At 42.5% G+C, this 23,417-nt stretch overlaps 1 protein-coding gene across 2 annotated transcripts in view; it reads right to left on the bottom strand.

The window, feature by feature from the left end:
- Positions 1 to 23,417, bottom strand: part of Rassf8 (Ras association domain family member 8) — a 72,508-nt gene that overhangs the window by 16,001 nt on the left and 33,090 nt on the right. The window contains exon 2 of one of the 2 annotated variants that reach the window (XM_036181472.1): positions 7,914 to 8,016. The exons of the other annotated variant lie outside the window; for it this stretch is intronic. The gene's annotated coding sequence lies outside the window, so the exon portion shown is untranslated. The remainder of the gene's footprint in view (positions 1 to 7,913; positions 8,017 to 23,417) is intronic. 2 annotated transcript variants of the gene reach the window in all.

The following is a 23,417-nucleotide window of genomic DNA, read 5'->3' as shown; positions in this document are numbered from 1 at the left end:
AAACTAGATTTTAAAAGAAACATTTTTATTGAAGTATAACGTATTAGAGAAAACTCAGGAATCCTATTTGTGGATTTTTGCAAAATGACTGCATCTGCCTGCTCACCTCCAAGTGACCTTCTAGAACTGATCTTCTGCAAAGATAACTACCATGACAGCTGTGAGCACACAAAGTTCATGTAGTCTGTGGGCCCAGCTCATGCTGCTCTGAGCAGCAATAGCTCACTCTAGCTGCAGTAGAGATGTTCGCTGCAATGGAGCACTTTGACTTCCAGATTCAGACTACCACAAGCATGCCCCTGCACTGTAATTGCCTGCCAGCCCACTCTGTCCACTCGCCTCTACTTACACACCTACTTTGTACACTATTGCTACAGGAAACCCCTTTCAAATACAACCCTCCTCAAGACATTTCATGTCTGTCCAACACATGACTCTGCAGCTTCTTCAAGCTGCATGTGCTACTGTCTTTCCCTGGAAATGTTTCTGATTCTTTGCCTCCTAATTCTCCACAAACTGAGTCCTTCGCCACAGTGACCTACACAAGGTGGACATGCATGCACGTCTGTAGAATCCAGGCAGCAACTGCACAGATGCTGATAAGGAAAAGCACAGGCACACTGAGAACTGTGTGAGAGAACTCAGGAGAGTTTAGTACCATGGAGTCCTTCCTTTGCCTCAAACTGCTAAACCATACCATTAACTGGTGCTATGGTGAATATGAACACCACAGTGTGACACTCAGAAACCACACCCAAGGTGGTATCTAAAGCACGGATGCTACTCTTGGCTGTATTCTACAGCGTCCCTGGAGCTTCAGCAAAACCATTTCCTGAAGCAGATTCACAGATTTTGTTTTAAACATTTAGGGAAATATCCAAGCAAATCATATTTATAGGAGATAGAAAAACAATTACAAAAACTATGTCTAATATCACTTAGAATTGAAAAAATTAACTAGCATTGTATGAAACTGTCTCAGCAAAGATGTTCCATGTCACATAAGTAAAGTTTTTTCTTCCCTAAAAATAAGTTAATCAAAATAGAGCAAATGTTACTAGTGAAGAAGCAAGACATGCTCTGCTCCACCTTGTGCTCAAGTAGAAATGACCCAAGGACTGTGAGGAACCCAAAGGAAGTGACAGTGACCAGCACAGACCTCTCCTACAGGAGTAGCTCCCCTGAGGGTGTGGAGACAGAGAGCACAGAGGAAGTCCACTAACTACATCTGCCACATCTGAGGGGCACAGGCTCCACATGCACTCTCCTCTCAGCTCCGTTTTCATATCTGCCGTGTTTATTGGCAGTTGACAAACTATTGTTTCTTACATTACTTATATGTGTTTGTGTGTACGTGTGTGTGCGCATATCCACATGTGAATGCCATGGTGCATGTAGCAGTGAGAGGACAACCTCTGGCGGTCGGTTTTCCCTTACTGCATGAGTTCTGGGAACTGAACTCAGGCTCTTAGGTTTAGTGGGTGGCACTTTTATCTGCAAAGCCATCTTCCCAGCTTTGACAAATTCTTAAGCTTCTCCATGTTTCTCCTTTAACGGAGAAAATATAAATTAAAATTCTTCGATAGATATTTATATTATTTCAGAAAGGATCCTTATTAAAGGGAATGCTCATAGCATATTCTGGGGAAAAGCTATCACATCCTTGTATTTTAGATGACAAACATTGTACACAGTGAGGTGGGTATCATGGCCCTAACAGGAGCTGAAATGTTTGTGCTAATTGCCATAAATGTTCAGTGATCAGAAAACAATAAAAAGTCACAGTGCATACATACACACACACACACACACACACACACACACACACACCCCAAAACCAAACAAACTAACAAACAAACAAAAACAGCCAGCATTCATTTTAAGATCAGACATTAAAAATTTCAAAATACAGGCTAGAGAGATGACTCAGTGGTTAAGAGAACTGGCCGCTCTTCCAGAGGACCTGGGTTCAATTCCCAGAACCCACATGGAATCTCACAACTGTCTGTAACTCCAGTGCCAGGGGATCTGACATCCGCACATAGACATACATGCAGGCAGAACCCCAATGCACATAAAAACTAAAAAACAAAAAAAAAAAACACAAAAAAAAACAAATCCAAAACACTTATAGTAGCCAGCAACTTCTTGTCTCAGTAAGATTCTACACTAAATAAAAATAGTAAATCAAATTTTGGGTAATTTTAATTAATAGGGACAACAGGTATTTCTGTAGGACTACATAGAGAGCTTAGAAATATGTACTTAAAAGAGAAAAAGCAGACACACACATCAATGCTTCACCACAGAGACGATGCTGCTGAGACTCTTCATATGCCCAGTGTCTAAGACTGCACAAGTCCAGCTGCTGCCCACTATGGACAGTCAGCTGGACTCAGGTTAGCATCTCACTGCACACTCGTATGTGTATACACACACATGCATGTTATGTGTGCACATGTAGGATATGTGTGCACACACATGCTCTACTTTCTTACCTGCCATTTAAACTAGAGAACAGGGTGTCCATCACTTTTCACAGGGATGAGGAGCTTGTACACACAACACACACTTGTGAAATACATTGTCCACCTGAAATACTGCTTAAGTTTATTCAGTCATTCAATTTAAAAAGATGCTGAACTTCCGATCACTGAATTCTCACATATTCACAATAGTGATAATCCACCCAACCCCAAGGGAAAGCACAGGCCTCTAGAAAACCAAGCAAATGTGAAACCCTAGAGGCTGCACATTTGAAAACTGAGAACTTTCCAAAAGAATCTGGCTTGTGTTTCAGTATCATTAAATATTCAGAGGAAAAGACACAGATTGAATAATAAATTTTAGACAATGGGGGACAAATCACAGAGCACAACTTTGCAAAGCATAGCCTAACAAAATGAACTCACACACACACTTCAGCCATGGATATGCATTTACCGCTCAAGAAGCAGGAGGAAGCAGTCTGATGGGTCGGCAGCTTACAGACAGGAGTCCAGGCAAAGGTGGTCAGGGGAGGCTTCCAAGGAGGCCTGGGCCCTGCAGCCTTCCCACAATACTTCCCAGTCAGGAAGTCTGTTCCTGCCACTGACCCTGAAACAACAACGGTAGAAGCTTCGGGTTGTCTGCACTGCTTCCCAAACCCCACAGCACAAGTCCGCCAGAAACAGCATTTCCTCCTCCTCCTCTTCTTCTGTTGCCTTCAGGGAACTTCAGGCCAACAGGCGTTTCCTCCTCAGGTAAGAGGTCACCTTACCACATGACCCAATAACCTTCTACCACCTCATGAATATTAACTTCTTTTCCAAATTTTCTTATCAGTGGCAGAGCATCTAAGAATATTACATTGGCTAAGTTTGGAGCACAAATGCAAAGAACCACTTATTTGTTCTAGCTATTAATCCAAACATATTATAAAGGACATGACAATTTTGTGATTTCTTTTTTAAATACCAAGACTACTGGAACTGGAGAGAGGTTCAGTGAGTAAGAACATTTGCTGTGCTTACATAGTAGCTGGCCATGGCCACAGCCACCTCTAACAGGGAAGGCAGTACAGGCAGACAGGACAGTTGCTGGGGCTTGCTCATCACCAGCCTTGCTCCAAGTTCAGTGACAGTGATAGAGCAGGCCACCCAGTGAGTGCACAACCATATACACATGTGCACGCACACACAACCACATACACATATACTCCATATATGCATAACACATACACAGCAAAACAAAATCAAGACTAATAAGATATTTATATTAAGAAAACAACTGCGTTAGCTTTCCATTGCATCAGAGAACACCTGAGATAATTAACTTACAGAGAAAAGGCGATGCCAAGTACAAGGTGAAAAGTGGAGAATACCTGCTGACCTCACAGGGGCTCAGGGCCCCACCAAAGATCAAAGAACTCCCTGGCCTCATCTCCTTAAAGTTACAAACCCTAGTAGCACCACTCAGAGGATCAGCCTTTAAAAACAGACCTTGGGGGTGGGGGCATCAACATCTACCCTACAGCAAGAATCAAATAAGTCTAAACATTAGAACACCAACAAAAAGAAAACAGAGAAGCTGTTCTCAGTAAGTACTCAGATGTTCAGAGAGTGTTCAGACACAGGAAATGCTTAGGACAACTGTTCTCCTTTTTTCCTTTCTTTCTCCCCCCCCCCCCCCCCCCCCCCATCTCTTTCCCCATGATTTTTCAAAAGAGGGTTTCTCTGTCTAACAGCCCTGGCTGTTCTGGAACTTGCTCTGTAGACCAGGCTGGCCTCTGCCTCCCAAGAGCTGGTATTCTGACTTTCAACAAATGATGTGATTCATGAAGTTTGTGCTAATTACACAGGCACAGGGTCAGATATTCTGTAATGTGGTTATGTCATGAAGACACAAATGACAAATGCACTTTCCTATAAACATTTAATAAAGACAGGTAAATCACTGGTTACAAGTTTATTTAAATAAACCCACTTACGAAGTAAAAATGAAGAAAACACAAAATCTATGCCTTCATCTCCAGGTCATAGGTTGTTTCCTTAGAGTTACAGGGCCAGAATGTTGAATGGAAATTTGTATCACTAAAAATGTCATGCCAGCCATGGTGGTGCACTCATTTAATGCCAGCACTCAGGAGGCAGAAGAAAACCAATCTCTCTAAGTTGGAGGCCAGCTTAGTCTACACAGTGAGTTCTAGAAGAGCCAGGGTCCTAGAACAGGGTCTCATAGCTGCACAGTGAGATCCTGTCCACAAAATTTTTTTTTAATGTTGGTAAAAGAGGACTTGGAAACCATCAGTCACCAGTGCTGCTGACACACTGGAGATTTAACACAATGGGCAACAGGTTGTTTAACATCAGAACCATATGGATAAGGCCTTCCAATTTTTCAGCTTAAAAACCTCAAATGTGTTGCCAAGTGTTAAATGATTTATATAACCCTCATCCACACACTCACCAAACAAAAACCTCTAAAGATTCCAGCAGCAGGGGTCAGGAGCTGACCTGCTCAGGAGTTCAGGTGACCAGAAGTAGACAGGGAGCTAAGTGTGGACCTCAGCCTTGGAGCCCCAGGCCTCTATAGAAGAGTAACAGCATGGCATCACAGCCACCCACTCCTAGACCCTGAGATTCATGGTCACCCACTCCCAGACCCTGAGATTCACAGTCACCCACTCCCAGACCCTGAGATTCACAGTCACCCACTCCCAGACCCTGAGATTCACAGTCACCCACTCCCAGACCCTGAGATTCAGTCACCCACTCCCAGACCCTGAGATTCACAGTCACCCACTCCCAGACCCTGAGATTCAGTCACCCACTCCCAGACCCTGAGATTCACAGTCACCCACTCCCAGACCCTGAGATTCACACCCACTCCCAGACCCTGAGATTCACAGTCACCCACTCCCAGACCCTGAGATTCACAGTCACCCACTCCCAGACCCTGAGATTCACAGTCACCCACTCCCAGACCCTGAGATTCACAGTCACCCACTCCCAGACCCTGAGATTCACAGTCACCCAACTCCTAGACCCTGAGATTCATGGCCACCCACTCCCACAAGCCCAGATTCATTGTAGTACAGCAGAAGTTAAATGAAGAGGCTATGCCCACCTTGTAAGGAAACCAGAATGGAGATTACCCTATCAACTCAGCAAAACCACTCTTAGGCTGCTATGACAGTCCTTACAGATTCCCCTCTGACACAGACTATAACAGCACAAACCAAACTTCACAGCAACAGGGACTCCATGTTCACAGCTAACCACAGGAGCAGTGCCTACCAGGTTCTAGGTTCTAATCCCCCACATTAGGACAACTTCCTTTTTAAACTGGTCAGAAGCAAACTTTAGGGCTATAAACATTTTCTGACTGATACAGAAACAAATGACAAATGTTGGTAATGATGTGGGGACACAGGAGCTCTTCTCTCTCCTAGCAGAAGTGTAAACTGATGCAGCTGTCATGGAGATCACCTGGGGAAACTGGAGCATGTGAGTGCAGGCATGAGGCAGCCCCTGAGCGCCCTGCCATGGAGAATCAGCTCCATGCTCTCTGTAGGCATAAGAAGTCTTACTGTCCCCCCACTCCCAATGCAAACTCATTTTCCCAGTGGGAACGATCAAGCCAAAGCCACAGAACAACACCCCTCGCTCGCTCTTCTTCTCTGGGAGCCCTGAAGCTCCTGTGCTTTCCCTCCAACACCTGTTCGCCGTGCTCAGCACAGAAGCGCCTGCTTTGCAGAGGGAGGAGGGAATAACGGGAGAGTGGGCCAGAGCCACACACACCGAAGTACTGCTGCAGACTTCAGAAAGCTCACTGTTTGATAAGAACGTCAAAACCGTATCAAGCTGAAAATGCAGCAAATTCACCAACTCACTGTACACGCTTTCAGACAGACTGCCTTTACCCTCTAGGTCAGTGGTTCTCAACCTGCAGACTGCCACCCTTTGCCAAACCTCTATCTCCAAAAATATTTACATTATTATTCACAACACTAGCAAAACTACGGTTATGAAGTAGCAATAAACTAATTTTATGGGTGGGGGCCACCATAACATGAAGAACTGTAGTAAAGGGTTGCAGCATTTAGAAGGTTGAGAACCACTGCTCTAGGTTAAAATCTTTACCCATCAAATTCTTGGTTAAACTTCTGTGAGCATTACTTGCTATAAATTATATCTTACTTTTGAGACTTGTGGTAATTACTCTTGATGTTTCATTATCAGTTTTAATGGCATTTCCCCAATTGTCCAACACCACTGACAAAGATTAGCAGAGATGCAGTCAGTCAGAGCTCCATCCCATGGGTGTGGTCAGTTTTACTCTTTCATAGGTTGTCATCTACATCACTGGTTAAGAATTCTCCCTGGGATAGTCATGAAAACACTTATTCCACAGTCAATACTTAAGAAGAAAACAATATACTGTAGAGGAGAAAACACCCAGAGGCACTCTGAACAAATGAAAACCACCTTTTGTGACTGTACACGGGCACAAATTTCATTTTAAAAGGTTGAAAGTGTCAGTAACAACTGCATTTTAGCTCCTTCCCTTGACCCAAACCCATCCCAGGGATCCTATCACTACCAGTGGGTCACGTACTCAGTGCTAGCACACGTCTGGGGACTCTCTATCATGATGAGTCATGAATAGTCCTCACTGCTTCAGGATGAAGCTCACATCCTTCATACGGCCCCTCTTCTGTAGCAGTGTCTTCAGTTGCTATGAGACAACCATGTCACTGCCCCACTGTGCATTGCTTTCTGCTTAGAACATCTTCCTCCTGGTTCCCCTTCCCCAGCTAATGCCCAGGTAAACTGCTGAGCTCTGGTTTATGAAGTGGTGGGAAGGAGGGGGCACCAGCATATGCCAATATGCTTGGCAAACATAATGACATAAAATAATCCACAGAAATAATCTCATTGTCATTATAAATTTACAAATACAGATCCCAGATCTGGAAAGGTCAACTAACATGATGCGATACAGCTCACAAGAGATGGAGCAAAGATTTTCAGAGTCTGACACTAAAGTTATTGCTTATAACCTTTCACAGTACCAGGCAGATATGCACATAAAATGTACGACAGACTTCACCTCCACCAAAAACACACTTAAAAACTATTACATGAGGTTATTATTGTTACAAGAGGAGTAATATCAACATTCAACCTAATTAGAATTTTCTTTTTCCTATTAAAACAATACTCTAAACATTATATTACTACTGTTTTTTAGGTAACTGTTGATATTTTACAGAATTTTCACATGTTTTAGGATGAGTAAAACCAATACCTTGTGGTTTGGACAGAAAATAAAAGGGCGTGGAAGAATTCACTACTCCTACCACCTTTAATTTGTGAACATAAAAGATGGTATCAACAATTTGTGATTGTTCCTTGGTGCTTCAACACTACCTTAGACAGACAACACGTTCTCTTCATCATCGAGTCCCTCAGGTGTGAGTACAGCTGAGCAGCAGAGAGCATGTTCAGCCATCATGAGGCTGTGGGCTCAATCCTGGCAATAAAAAAATAAAAACCAGAACAAAGCAAAGGACAAACCACAGGAGCCCAGCACATTCTCAGATTCTGTAATGGCCTGAGAACTGGGCCACAACATTTGGATAGGAATCTGTCCCCAGATAATGACAATATTCAGGGCTGTAGGGCTGAGTCTTCATCTACAAATGTCTAGATTAGGAAAGCACACTTCTGGATGTATTTGTGAGGATGTGTATAGAGATGACCAGAACACTGGACAGTGTGAAGGGGCAAGACTGGCCCTGAACATGGGTGGCATCAGCTGAAGGGCCGGGCCCCTGAAGAGGGACAGCTGGAAACCGAGGCGGCTTGCCAGCATATTGCTCCTTGGCTGCTTCGGCTCCTGCTACCCCATGCTCTGCCTGCACAGGTCACTGAAACCCCAAAGTTACGACACTGAATGAAGATTTCTTCTTTGAAAATCGAATATGCTGGCTATTGTCACAGTAACAAAGGCTGAGTAACACAATGGTAAGTAAGCACTTCAGCAGCACCGAATTGTCACCTTAGAAAAGTCAAGACAGCTTTTGTTCACATATTTAGCTTCCTTAAGGCAAGATCATACGCAAATTGTGCTGTGGTACAACTCTACAGCTTTGCTGTACTCATTATGTAATGTTTCAGCTCTGGTAGTGCCAGAGTCCAGATGTTTACTCTAACAGCTTCTGTAGACACATTGGATTAAATCACTGATGCTGGAGTGCAGCCAAAAAGTGTTCATCTACTGTTTAATTATGCTGGCACTCCAGGCATGTCAAACAGTCACAGAATTTCCCAGCTGATATCCCATGTGGAAGTGGCTTGGACTAAGCAGAGAGGGAGGGTAAGGGAGTTGGACGCAGATGAGATTCATCCAGCTGATATCCCATGTGGAAGTGGCTTGGACTAAGCAGAGAGGGAGGGTAAGGGAGTTGGACGCTGATGAGCTTCATCCAGCTCTTTCACTCTTAATAAGTCAGCAAGTTTTATGGGATTCAAGGTTTCTTAGGCTATTTCTGGCTGGAAAAAGTACACTTAAAAACAGCTAGAAACTCAGGTTTGGTGCATATGCCTTTAATCCCAACACTTGGGAATCAGAAGCAGGTGGATCTCTTGAGTTCAAGTTAGCATGGTCTACAGAGTGAGTGAGTTCCAGGTCAGCCAGGGCCACAGAGAAACCCTGTCTCAAAAAAACAAAACAAAAATAAAAATAAAAACTGATAGGAAAGAAAATGTCTGAGTCTTTGCTGCACACAAATGTAGAAATTTCCATTTTTTTAAAAATTTATATTCCTTTCTTAAAAAAAAAATCCGTGTGTCTTAGAACATATGGCAGTCACAGAAGACTCCCAAGAGCCCAGACCCTGGCTTTGGGGCACACACTCTATGCAAGCAGTTTTTTGTATGAACACCTCAAGCTTCCTTGCCTGTATGATTTTCAACAATCTTCTATAAATGTAAATGATATAGAATTAACAGTTTTATTGTACATTAATAACTCAAATTCTCCTACTTCCTTTTATGAAGCAATTAAGTATCAACATGCACAATAATATCATTTTTTATTTTTGTTTATTCACTTATTTTTATTTATTTATTTTTTGGTTTTTCTAGACAAGGTTTCTCTGTATAATTTCAGTGCCTGTCCTGGATCTTGCTCTGTAGATCAGGCTGGCCTTGAACTCAGAGATCTGCCTGGCTCTGTCTCTCAAGTGCTAGGATTAAAGGCGTGTGCCACTGCCACCTAGCGCACAATAATATCATAGCAAACTTCCTAAAAGACCTTTAAAAGTCAATACATGAAAATGAGCAAAGCATCACAAGAAAGGATCCCTAGGAGGACACCATGTCATGGGGACATGGCAATGAAGCAAGAGAGTGGAAAACTAGAATTTTCCAGATACCAATTTCCCAGCTCCCCCAAACTGTCACTTGATCATTCCTTTCCCAGGGCGTTGACGGCTCCATCTCAAACTCCTGTGGCTGCTCACACTATTTGTGGATATTTAAATTAAACGCAGAAATATGTTTCACTAAAAACAACTCAATGTGATGCTGTACATATAAGGCAGTTGGGTGAATTTATGTGAAAAGCTTAAAAGGAAAGCACTGAAGTCAGGCAAAAGCCCGGAAGCACTTCCCTGGATATTGCTGAGTAAGAAAGTTCCAAGAGGGGCTGGGGAGACGGCTTAGAGGTTAAGAGCACCGACTATTCTTCCAGAGGTCCTGAGTTCAATTCCCAGCACCCACATGGTGGCTCACAACCATCTGTAATGGCACCCTCTTCTGTGTACAAAAATAAATAAATAAACTTAAAAAAAATCTTTAAAAAAAAAAAGAAAGTTCCAAGAAAGCAGAAACGTTTTGCTTTTACATTTGTAAAATCAAGCCCTCATTTTAAGCTTTTCCATCCCAATCTGACCTCTCATGCCCATCAAGTAAGCACCTGTGGACCGGACCTCTGACACCAACTGCTCATACCCCTCCTGCCAACAACAAAGGTTCCAACCTTTACTGTCTGTATCACCCTTGTATAGCACCACTGACACCTCTCTACAATCTACCAGACACAGGCATTCTCTCACCCTGGCTGTACTTCACCAATCATTTCTATAGTACTGAACTCTTGTACAAACCTGGTAGGCGCTGGAGACATGGCAGTTGCTGCTCTTCAGAGAATACAATTTCGTTCACAGCACCATGTTCTGTATCTCACAGCTGCCTGTAACTCCAGTACCAGGAGACTGACGCCCTCTTCTAGCCTCCACTGGCAACTGCTTTCTCCTTCTGTTGTGTTATTACAATGGGGCACTAAAATACTGTTTTTACAAAATAATATTAAAATACTGAAGACATGCTTGTGAAGTTAAGATGTCTTAGTTTATCAGAAGAGTGGTTAGTAGTCCAATAACATAATAATTAAGTATTCTCTGGCCTCTGAGATGCTTTCTTGTGATATTAATTGGTCATATTTTATGATCCTGTTCATGATAACCACACATGCTGCATGAGGAGGAAATGAATTCTTGAGTTTCTGTTCCAGGCACAATTTCTAAACTATTTACCAACTAGAACTGTCAGAATCACCTCTAGTTTTTAAAAGAAATATTTCTCACTCAAATGATATGCTTTTCTATTTCATACAGGTACCATGGGATTTTCTGTTTCCCAAGAACAACCTGGATTCTTGCTATGGAGTCAGTATTATACCATGATGGTCACTGTCTGTACAGTCTGGGTGTGAAAAACATACTCAATGCCGCATCTCACCTGGACAAGTAGCTTTAAAAACCACATCCTGAACCCTGCTAGAACTTTGTTAAAACACATACAGCCATGTTAAGTTGGTTCGTTTCTTGTTCCTACAGTCCTATACACAGGACTATGAAATGAAACAACATGGATTTATAATTCCAAAGAAATTCTTTGGACCCCCTGGCCTTTTTTAAAAAATATATTTATTTTTATTTTATGTGCATTGGTGTTTTGCCTGCATGTATGTCTGTGTGAGGGTGTCAGACCTTGGAGTTATAAACAGTTGTGAGCTGTCATGTGGGTGCTGGGAATTAAACCCAGGTCCTCTGGAAAAGCAGCCAGTGCTCTTAACCACTGAGCCATCTCTCCAGTCCCTAATCCCATGGCTCTTAATCAAAGATATTTTTCTTGTTTTCTAAATATAACATTATTTTGATCACAGGGGAAATCTACTAAGAATGCTTTCATCATTAAGTATAATCCACAACAGTTAAATCATCTATACTATTTACCAACACTCTTACAAAAGGGTGAGACATTTATACATCTTGTAGCATAATCTATAACCCATAAGAAACACCTTTACTTAAGTTCTATTTATTTTCACCTTTATTTTCCACAGTATAGGCCACAGTATAAGTTACTCAACACCCTTCTTTTTAAAAGTGGGTCTAAAAACCTGAACTTTGATAGACTGATATGAGAACAAGCTGTCCAATCAGGCTGCCTTTGCTGGCAGATTAAACCAGCTGAGGGCACTACCTTCAAGGCGAAGGCGATTTACACACCAGACAGCTAGCAAACACAAGTGCCAGGCAAGGATAGGAATCACACGGTATGATTAGTTCTTTAACTGACAGGTAAGATTGACTCTCTACTTAGTATGGTAACACTAAAGTTAAAACTGAAGTTTTAGGTTTGATTATTAAACAAGAATGGCAGGGAAGAAATATTTGGGGTCTGAAATTAAGACTAACTGCATGCAGGGCACGTGTGGTAGTAATGAGATACAGTGTGTAAACATGTGGCAAAAGACATTCACCGACATGGACCAGTGTGCTGACACATTGTGAGCCAGGTGACAAGAACAGGTCAGTGCAGAGGGAAATGAGCTTTCCCATTAGTTTGGGGCTTATGGTTTCAGCCACCAGAGGTCACTCTTCCCTAGATAGATGCAAGACAATGCTCTTAGAGCTGTTTATTTGTTGGAGGGTGGATCTCCCACACCCCTTAGCGCAGGCAGCAGGGAACAGAACTGAATGCAGCCCCAGAGGCTAAAACGTTATCCATGAAGGAGTCAAGTCCCTTCGCTGAGGGGCAGGGAAGGGGCTGTGGCTCCCTGGCAGTGGAGATCTGTGGAATTGCTGCCAAGCAAGCAAGACGAAGTTGGAAGGGCTGTCCAGAGTCCTTACTGTAGAAATAGAACCACTCCTGGGCATTCTTCAGCTAGACTGCAAGAATGCTTTCTGTTGCTTCCTGGAGGTGTAAATTAGCCAAGACTGCTTCAGAGTGCAGCCCACACATTTGAGCCAAACAGAAGGTGGCGAAGGGCCTGGACTGGTGGTGTGTGCCTTTAACTCCTAGCACAACAATATGGGGTGGGAACTGGGACAGTTCACAACTCTGAAAGCAGCCTGTACTGCACAGCAAAACCCTATCTCAAAACCAAACCAAAGCGGGGAAAACCAACCAGAGAAGCTTAGTCTATCATGAGCCTTGAACAAAATATCCCACCTCACCTCACAGACAAAACAGTGAAGTCTTGTCTATTCCAGTGTTTAAGGGAAGATCTAACTCTGGCCACAAGCAGGAAACTCGAGGACTACAATGCTTCTTGATGATTTCATGTAAATAATAAGCAAGAAACAACTCAGCAAAGATCCTTTGGTTACCATGGGGTTAAGCCCTGCAAAACACTGTTCCTTACTTCACCACAGAAAAACCACAAAGAAAGAGCCAGGTATAAAGTGAGCGACTTCTTCATGAGTCCCTGTTTGGAGTGAGTACATTGTATCCAGTGCACTGAGGAAGTTATTGCACATCAATGTAACCTCATGTACAGCTTCCTCCATGTAAAAGTTAATTGTGTTCACTAAAAATATCTAGAAAACAGGCAAGGCTCTGAGAAAATACAACCACTGAAAACTGTGCTGAGGATGGGAAAATGAAGGAAGTGTGCAGGATACATTTTAAACATATACTTCACATTGACAGTTTCAGCTTTGTAATTTACCTCCATTTGTCCTCAGATAACACAGCTTTGACAATATCACCGAGAACCTTATGCTGCAGTCTGTGCCTCCCGTAATACCTTCCTCTTGGGATGTCACCATAGCATCAGCTCTCTGGCTTCTCTTCCACACCCTTCTGTCCCGACTGCAAGCCCTCCTCCTAAGTCTTCTCCCTCCTCTCTGGTCCTCCCCCAGCTGTCACCACTTGAGGATGCTCCTCTTAGGTACCACCAGAGTGGAGACATGTGGTTGGTGTACCTTATAATAGGTCTCGGGTAGAGATGTGGTTGATGCAATTTATATGTAATAGGTCACTGATAAATGTTAGATTTTCATTATGACTTAATGATTAATGACTTGCAAATCTAACTTCCAGGAAGCTCTCTGCTCCAAGGCCAGTCAGACCCACATGGCAGCAGCCTCTTATCTATGAAGGTCTGAACTCCTAACTGCAGTTAGTCATTAAAGTAGGTTTAAGCTGTGAATCCTAAAAACACTTTTATACATTTATACACTTACACCAAACAAATGTTTGTTCATTTCCTAGGATGTTTAGAGTCCATGCTTTCTCTTTAGGGGTCTACTGGCCCTTCTGTCTTTCTTGCTTAAAGCTCAGCATGGGAAATTGCCTGCACCATCCAGTTTGTTTGATTAACACATTTCCTACAGTGTCACTAACATTCCATGAGTCACTAGCTAAAGAGCAGAGGCTGACTGTGTAGTTATTACCACAATCAATTTGGGACTATTCTAACCCTCCACAAAAAAAAAGCCTCAAACCCATTAGTAATCACTTGCTATTTCCCATCAAAGCCCTCACCCAAGGCTTCCAGAAGACAAAAATACCTATAACCCCACTGGATTTGGGGTGGGGGGTATGAAGTAGAGATTGAAACATTTTAAAACACATACAACTAAGTTTACACATAGCTTCAACTTCTTTATGCTGTATTTTATCTCCATTTTAGCAGTAAGAGCTCAGATAAAGGGCCACACCACCTTCTGTTTCTTAAGGATCTCCTAGAAACAAAACCAACTGCACGTGGATTTCTGTGACCAGTTTCTTTAATTAGCATAGCATTTTCAGTGTTCACCTATGCTATAGAAGTAGAGGGCCTTGCTTCCACTTACCACCAAGCATTTCATCTGTCCACTGTTTCTTTTCGGTACCTAGTGCCATCAGGAGCATCACTGTGTAGTGTTACAGGGAGATGTGTTAACTGCACTTGAGCTAATTAAGGCAATTAGCTCTGAACTAGGTTGTAAGAGATCTTACACTATCTAGAAATAAGTTCTTTATCAAAGAATTTACAAATGTTTTCCATTACAGAAGAGTTTGTCACTTTTTTGATGGCACCATTTGAACCCAAGTTTGACTCTGTCCTTCCGTTACCCCAGTACTTAGTGTTGATGGAAAAAGCAGTACATTGGAAGGGCACGGGATTAATAGTCAGCAGACTGGGTCCAAGGTATACTTTAACCATGGGTTTGGAACTACCTTGAACACATATGTGGTGGTTCATGTCTCTATCCACCGGGCACAGACACCACTTAAAAGTTTCAGTTCTACCAGATGGTAACCAGTACAGATGGAAATGGGAGCTAAGAACATGAAAGAGGCTGGGGTGCATCTCCAGGCACACCAGGCCACAAGAACTCTGCCTCTTTATAGACCTATGAGAGGCCAAGATGACTGTAGGCCCTGTGGAAGACATGCCCTGACCACAGGGAAACCTTCACTTTGCAGTCTACACTTCTGGACCCGAGAACAGAGATGGAACAGACTGCACAGCTCTTAAAAGCACGTGGAAAGAAACATTACAAATGCCTGATGTCTAAGAAAAAACACATCAGGATGCTCATCACAGTCAATGGGTTTTTAAAATCAACTCATTAACCTTGACAGAAATGCACCGTAATATCCAAGTGACACAGTGCTGTGAACCAGGCAGGAGGATGGAGGCTACTCTTCAGAGTTCACAGACCCAGGGCTCCAACACTCAGCTACAGAGCTACCTACAGAAAGGGCAGTGGAGACTGGGGTTTCTCATGTTCCAGTATGAAGTGCTTGGCAGCTTTTGTTACAGTCCTTCGCAGATTCTAACTGCTCCAAATATGCTGTTTTACTTAATTCTCAAAGGCTCTTCCAGATAGTTATCATTGCCACCTTTCAGAAGAGACCTTCTCAGAGCAGATGGTCACGGTCACACGTCTCTGCAAGACAACCAAGATTGAACGCAGACATTCCGGAGCCAGGCATTTAGCTAGCGTGCTCCGCTGTTCAAGAAAAGAATTAATGTGGCACCAAATTACTTAAAGAGCAGTTACTCAGTGAGAGGGCTCCGTGCTTGCTGCAGCCTGTGTTCAACTCCTGGAGCCCATGTAAAGTCAGAAGAAAGGAATCAGTTCTACAAAGTGGTTCTTTTGACCTCTAGCCCTACACAGCATGATGCACACACTAAAATACTAAGTAAATAAAAGCATTTACCAATGGCCTACTGTGCACTGAGCCTATGATTAAAAACTTTAAGGATATTGCATGGAAGTTCGTGTATTAGTGTGCTGAGCTACTTAACAAAACACAAACAAATGGGTAGTTTGCTAAGAACAAAGGTGTAGTATGCTCTGAAGTCTGGCAGTCCAGAGCAGGCACTGTCGATGTGCTGTATGAGGACCTGCCCCACCCACAGGTGCTGCCTTCCTGCTACACTGTCACATAGCACAAGGGACAGGGCAGCTCTCTGTGGTCCTGACCTCTCAGAACCTAATCAAAGACCAGAGCTCCTGAGACCACAGTGCTGGTGGATGGGGAGGAGAGTGGTGCACAAACAGACCATGTCAGGCAGTCCAGATTAAAGTTATCATCTTTACTGGACTCTCAGGATTGTGGGATGGAAGGGAGATATGAAGGGAGGTCTGGCAGAACAATCCACTCCTATCAAAAATAGTACTGCTTATCAAAGAGAGTCTTCTGGGAAGCAGCTGACTAAGCTTTCTGGAAAAGTTTTAAAAGGGTCTGTACACAAACTGGCTAGATCCAGTATTTCCTCTTTTCAATGGGGATTTCTTCCTATAGACACACAGAAGTGGCTGAACTGTACTATAACAAAGCTTATTAAATGGTGAGCTATGACCCAATGTCTCTAACTTAATGCTTGCTGAATAAAGTCCATATGGCATTGTGTAACTGAATGTAGGGTCCATGAAAATTTTGACAATAGTAAAGTCTGTGAATGCACAATGACCATGAATTAGCTCCAAGTCAAATGTGTGAGTGTAAGTTGTTCCTGGGAGTGCTCATTCATGCCAACGCATGACTCCACTGCAGCCAGAGTTCTGAACATACAACATGCACACTCAGCAGTGCACATGTCATCATGTCACCAATACTGCCTGACACACCTTCGTTCAGATGTAAGACAATTATGTTATGATGTAAAGTGTTCTTACCCCACAGAAAACATTTCTTCTCACAGAAAAGAGTGGTTTAATCACAGGAAACAAAGACCTTCCCTACCACAATCCCTAACATGCTTAGGGGAAGGAAGAGAGATGGCTCAGTGGTTAAAAGCACTGTCTGATGTTCCAGAGGACCTGGGTTCAATTCCCAGGCCTTCAGGTCTCTGATCACACCAGGATTTAAAAAAAAAGACCCATGTGACCCTTCTCCCTTCCAAGACATCACATACAAGGCAGGAAGTACTGCCTCCTTCAGGCCCAAGGTCATGGGCAGAGCAAATACCACTACAGTGCACCCACCTCATTTGCATACAAATTTTCTTTAGTCTTTAATAAATGGTAAAATTATGTTTATTACAGAATTACTTAATTATTTAAGAAATAACTATAGTTTATTATCATTAAGTGTTTAACTTACATATCTGTTTTATATACCTTTATAACCACAGATAGAAAGGAGTTGCTAGTAGGAAAGCTTAAGAAGCCATGAATTAGATAATGAGGAAAAGGAGGTACCGGGGGTTACACCAAAGCAAATTAAATTAATCTTCAATGGATAATATAAGAAGAGATCATTAGGAAAACAGAGCTTTACAAAAACAAATGCAGCACCCATTCTGGGAACTGGGTTTTTGACAAATGAGGGATCCACTGTGCATGTACAATGTGAGGTGGTTTCTCTCCCAGGAGCCCATGCTGTTCTTACATGGCTTGAGAATGACACTCCTCTCTTACTATGCTGGCCTCCATGCCATTTTGGCAGAGCTGGTCACAGTGGAAGGGAGGGAAAGAAGTTGTTCTCAGAAACTGCTCATGGAGAAGAGGTGATCGGTCTCCTCCCTTCTTAATTCCTCATCAAGTTTTTATTTAATTTTTGGCTAAAGCTCATGGCCTTCACTGGTACCTGACCCAATCTTCTGCACAAAAGAAGAGCAAACCCTTGAGAGTGAAAAGTCTTCCAGCTTGAGGCCTGAGAGTAAGAGTTTGCCTCTGGAGGTCCTGGCACATGCATGCCTGGAGAACTGACACCATAGGCCCAGCAGCCAGGATACCATGCCCACTCCAGGACCACCACTCTCTCCATTACTTTTTCTTTCTTTCCTTACCTAAGAGGTCAAAGAATATCTAAGCAGCTGTGTCTTGGTTAGGGCTTTTATTACTGTGAAGAAAAACCATGATCATGGCAACTTTTATAAAGAAAACATTTAATTGGGTTTGCTTACATTTTTAGAAGTTCAGTCCATTGTCATCATGGTGGGGAGCATGGTGGCATGTAGATGGATGTGGTGCTGGAGCTGGGAGTCCTACATCTTGACTCAGAGGCAACAGGAAGTCAACTGACTGTCACACTGAGTGAAGCTTGAGAAAAAGACCTCAAAGCCTGACCCCACAGAAACACACTTCCTCCAACAAGGCCACACCTCCTAATAAATAATGCCACTCCCTTTGGGGACCATTTTAAGCATCACAACAAAACAGCTTTCTTTCAGTCCCGATTCCTACGTGGGCTTCTATTTCTTGTCCCTCTTTATAGCAAAACTCCTTGAGTTCTCAAACATTCCATTTTCACCAGGCTCATTTCTGCCAAGCTTTTGTTCCCGGTAATCAAAGTAACTCTTATCAAGGCAATGAGCTTAGACTTCTTTGGAGTACAGGGTAGAATTATGACGGCTGGTGAGATCTTTACAAAACTTGAAGGCTTGGTTTGCTGCTATGTAAATCCATTTGCAGTAGAAAAGGAGATGAGGAAGAACAAGTGCACAGCAAAGCACTAAATTAATGGAAACCCAAAGATCTGAAGGAAGAGATGGTACCACTCCACAGACCTTCATTTACTCCTTACACCCCAGGATAGCCATTTTTGAACCAGAAGAAAAGTCTAGAAGGAATGCTCCAGTCACAGATCATGAAATAATTTCTTCAGCATCAAATCTCAGTCTCAAAAATGCCCCCATCTGCCTGAGACCCCAGCCACTTCCTGAGACTCAGAGACCAGCCCCCAGCTCCCATCCGGCCAGCACTCCCATCTGGACCAGAGAGAGGCTTCCTGAATCTGTAAGCTCTGTCTGGATCACATGCACTGATAAGACCAAGAACGAATCCACAAGGAGATGGGCAGACATCAAGGTAGAAGTACATACAACAAAGTAAAGAGCAATACAGCATCACCAGAACCTAGCCCTCCTCCAACAGCTAGACCTGAACATCACAAAATGGAAGAAGCTAGAGCCTTATATAGAAGAAATCAAAAATGAAGTGGAAGAACAGACAAACAAAAAATGGGAAGAACGCTATAAAAAACTAGAGGAAAGGACAATTAAAGCAGAAGAAAACAATAAATACCTGAAAGAAAATCATGAAAAAGCAATGAAACAGATGAGGGAAACAGTCCAAGACCTGAAAAGGGAAATAGAAAAAAAATGAAGAAGAACCAAGCAGAGGGAATGCTGGAAATAGAAAATCTGAGTAAACAAACAGGAACTTCAGAGGCAAGTATAACCAACAGAATGCAAGAGATGGAAGAGAGGATCTCTGATGTTGAAGATACGGTAGAAGAAATAGATTCATCAGTCAAAGAAAACACTATAACCAACAAAGTCATGACCCAAAATGTCCAAGAAATTTGGGACACCATGAAAAGACCAAAACTACAAATATAGGCACAGAGGAAGGAGAAGAATACCAACTCAAGGGCACAGAAAATCTATTTAACAAGATCATAGAAGAAAACTTTCTCAACTTAAAGGAGGAAATGCCTATGAAGATACAAGAAGCCTATAGAACACCAAACAGACTAGACCCCCCCAAAAAAAGTCCCCTCACCACATAATAATTAAACAACTAAATGTACAGAATAAAGAAAGAATAAAGAGCAGCAAACGAAAAAGGCCAAGTGACTTATAAAGGCAAACCCATCAGAATAACACCTGATTTCTCAATCAAGACTTTGAAAGCCAGAAGGACCTGCCTGGACAGATGTAATGCAGACACTAAGAGACCATGGATGCCAGCCTAGATTAATATACCCAGCAAAACTTTCAATCATCATAGATGGAGTGAACAAGACATTCCAAGACAAAGCCAGATTTAAACGATACTTAGCCACAAACCCAGCCCTACAGAAAGCACTAGAAGGAAAATTCCAACCTGAGGAAGGCAGATACACCCTCAAAAACACAGGCAATAGATAACACTACAGTAGTAAACCTCAAAGAAGAGAAGTACACACACACTACCACTAAAACCAAACAAACAAATAAATAAATAACAGGAATGAGTGATCACTGGTCATTAATATCCCTTAATATCAATGGACTTAAAATATCAATTCACCTATAAAAAGACACAGACTAACAGAATGGATACGAAAACAGGACCCATCTTTCTGCTGCATACAAGAAACACACCTCAAATTCAAAGACAGATACCTCCTAAGAATAAAAGGCTGAGAAAAGACTTTCCAATCAAATGGTCTTAAGAAACAAATGGGTGTAGCCATCCTATTATCCAGCAAAATAGACTTCAAACTAAAATTAATCAAAAGAGATCAAGAAGGACATTACATACTCATCACAGGAAAGATCCACCAAGATGATGCGTGGAGTACCCACAGGAGTCCCTGTACGCATGTGTGGCCCAACCTTTAAAAAGCCGGTGCCATCTTGCATGAGTCTCTTTTCTCTCTCAGCCTCTCAGCCTCTCTCTGTCCCCCCCCCTTATCTCCTCACCCACGTGTGTTTCACGCAGGCCTGTCACCTCTGTCCTCTTTAATAAAACTCTCCCGTGGTCTTGTCGTGTTCGGAACGTGTTTCTAGCGCCGCTTAAATACTAACATGTGTTTCAATTCTGAACATTTATGCTCCAAACACAAGGGCACCCACATATGTAAAAGAAACATTACTAAAGCTTAAATCACATATAAAACCCCACACATTAATAGTGGGAGACTTCAACACCCCACTTTCAACACTGGACAGATAGGCCAAATTGAAACTTAACAGAGAAATAAAGGACTTAACTGATGTTATGACTCAAATGGGCTTACTCGATATCTACAGAACATTCCATCCTAACAAAAAATAATATACTTTCTTCTCAGCACCCCATGGAACCTTCTCTAAAATCAACCACATACTTGGCTACAAAGCAAATCTCAACAGATACAAAACGATTGGAATAACCTCCTGCGTTCTACCAGACCACCATGGTTTAAAGTTAGATTTCAACAACAACAACAACAAAACCTACAGAAAACCCATAATCTCATGGGAACTGAATAATGCTCAACTGAATCACCAGTGGGTTAAGGAAGAAATAAAGAAAGAAATTAAAGACTTCCTAGAATTCAATGAAAATGAATACACCACATTCCCAAACATATGCGACACTATGAAAGCAGTGCTAAGAGGGAAATTCATAGCACTAAATGCCCACATAAAGAAGCTGGAGAAATCTCATGCTGGTGACTTCACAGCACACCTGACAGCTCTAGAACAACAAGAAGCAAAGTCTCCCAGGAAGAATAGATGCCAGGAAATTATCAAACTGAGAGCTGAAATCAATAAAATAGAAACAAAGAGAACAATACAAAAAATTAATGAAACAAAGAGTTGGTTCTTTGAGAAAAATCAACAAGATAGACAATCCCTTATCCAAACCAAAAGACAGAGAGAGAGCATCCAAATTAACAAAATCAGAAATGAAAAGGGGGACATAACAACAGGCAATGAGGAAATCCAGAGAATCATCAGGTCATACTTCAAAAACCTCTGCTCCACAACACTGGGAAATCTAAAAGAAATGGATAATTTTCTGGATAGGTACCACATACCTATGTGGTGGGTATTGTGTTCCCCAAAATATTGTGTGTTCCCTGAAATAAACATATCTGGGGTCAGAGAACAGACAGCCATTAGAACAAAGCCAAAAATGGTGGCTAGAAAATGGGAAGAGTAAGCTATAGCAGAAGTTGGGCGGTGGTGGTACACACCTTTAATCCCAGCACTCGGGAGATAGAGCTAGCTGGATCTCTGAATTCAAGGCCACTTTAGAAACAGCTAAGCATGGTAACCCATGCCTTTAGTCCTAGGGAGTAGGGGCAGAAAGAGAAAAGTATATAAGGCGTGAGGACCAGGAACTAAAGAGAAAAACATATAGTTAAGCATAACTGGAAAAGTATTCAGGCTTTGGAGCAGCACAGTTCAGCTGAGAGCCATTGGGATGAGGACTCAGAAGCTTCCAGCCTGAGAAAAAAGGATCATCCAAGGAACTAGCAAGGTGAGATAGCCGTGGCTTGTTCTGCTTCTCTGATCTTCCAGCAATCACCCCAATAACTGGCCTCAGGTTTGAGTTTTATTAATAAGACTCTTTAAGATTCATATTACATACCTAAGTGAAATCAAGACCAGATAAACCATTTAAATAGTCCAGTAACCCCTAAGGAAATAGAATCAGTGCTGTGGATATCTCTCTGTCTAAATAAAATGCTGATTGGCCAGTAGCCAGGCAGAAAGTATAGGTAGGACAAGCAGAGAAGAGAATGCTAGGAAGTGGGAGAGACACTGCCAGCCACCATCATGACAAGGGAGATGTGAGGTACTGGTAAGCCACCAGCCACGTGGCAAAGTACAGATTAATAGAAATGGGCTGAATATAAGAGTAAAAGCTAGGCAATGGTAGGCCTGAGCTAATGGCCAAGCAGTTTAAATAATATAGGTGTCTGTGTGTTCATTTTATAAGTGGGCTACCAGACTACTCAATCATACCACAAGGGCATTTGCTCAGCTATGTTCATATCAGCATTGTTTGTAATAGCCAGAACCTGGAAACAACCTAGATGCCCTTCAACTGAAGAATGGATAAATAAAATGTGGTACATATACACAATGGAGTACTACTCAGCAGAGAAAAACAATGACATCATGAGGTTTGCAGGCAAATGGATGGATCTAGAAAAAAATCATCCTGAGTGAGGTAACCCAGACTCAGAAAGACAAACATGGTATGTACTCACTCACAGGAGGATACTAGATGTAAAACAAAGATGACTAGACTGCTACTCACAACTCCAGGGAGGCTACCTAGAAAACAGGACCCTAAGAAAGACACAGGGATCACCCAATGACAAAGAAATGGATGAGATCTACACGAACAACCTGGACATGAGTAGGGGTAATGAAGGGCAAGGTTTGAGGGAAAGAAAGCTTAGGGGAACAGGAGATCCCAGCTGGATCAAGAACAAAGAGGGAGAACAAGGAGTAACAGACCATGATAAATGAAGACCACATGAGAATAGGAAGAAGCAAGTGCTAGAGAGGTCCCCAGAAATCCACAAAGATACCTCCACTGTAAACTACTGGCAATGGTCAAGAGAAAGCCCGAACTGACCTAGTCTGGTGACTGGATGGCCAAACACCCTAACTGTCATGATAGAACTCTCATCCAATGACTGATG

The sequence above is a fragment of the Onychomys torridus genome, chromosome 3 (assembly GCF_903995425.1).
Source record: "Onychomys torridus chromosome 3, mOncTor1.1, whole genome shotgun sequence".
Lineage (NCBI taxonomy): Eukaryota > Metazoa > Chordata > Mammalia > Rodentia > Cricetidae > Onychomys > Onychomys torridus.
The sequence above is the reverse complement of the archived record's forward strand: the minus strand, read 5'-3'. Positions and strand labels throughout refer to the sequence as shown.